The following is a 730-nucleotide window of genomic DNA, read 5'->3' as shown; positions in this document are numbered from 1 at the left end:
TGTCAATGAAAATGTGGCCAACGATGAAGCTGGAAATGATGATGTTGTGATAACAAGGAATTGAACATAGAAACCACTGAGAATCAAGCAAGGAATGACACGAAGTCGTAGAAGATGTGGACTTAAGAGATGATGCTCAATCTCAGGGGTTTAATCTGACTCATTGGTAATTGTTGAAGATGCAAAAGATAATGATGAATTTGATGTATTTGACATTGGTGGCAACGATATTGATCCAAATGATGATGACGATTCTTCTGATAATGATGATCTTCCCCCTCCTAGCTATGATACCTATCCATCTGTCCCTCAACCAAATCCTTCCTTAAGCCATTTGAACCTATACCAACTCGCTCATCACCTCAATCATCCTCGCATTCAAAACACCACCATTACACCGAATCAATGAAGGAGGCTTCAGGACAAATGAATCGATTATCTGGCCATTCCTTCTCAATTGTTCAGACTTACAAGATTTCTAGAAGAAAAAGCATCTCAGATCTCTCAAAACAAGAGGAACTAGAAAGGATTGACATTGATGAACTAAGAGCAAGAAGGCTTATGATCGCGAGCATCAGCGTGAGAAGTACTTGAAAGATCTTGTTGATGCCAAAAGTAAAAAGGCAACAAAGAATGGAAGAAACAGTTTAAGCTAAAAATTGTTGATGTTGTTGGTATTCATTTCAAGGAATGGAAGGAACCGGGTTTTGCAAGCCTCCAGGCTTGATTT

The sequence above is a fragment of the Erigeron canadensis genome, chromosome 9 (assembly GCF_010389155.1).
Source record: "Erigeron canadensis isolate Cc75 chromosome 9, C_canadensis_v1, whole genome shotgun sequence".
Lineage (NCBI taxonomy): Eukaryota > Viridiplantae > Streptophyta > Magnoliopsida > Asterales > Asteraceae > Erigeron > Erigeron canadensis.
The sequence above is the reverse complement of the archived record's forward strand: the minus strand, read 5'-3'. Positions refer to the sequence as shown.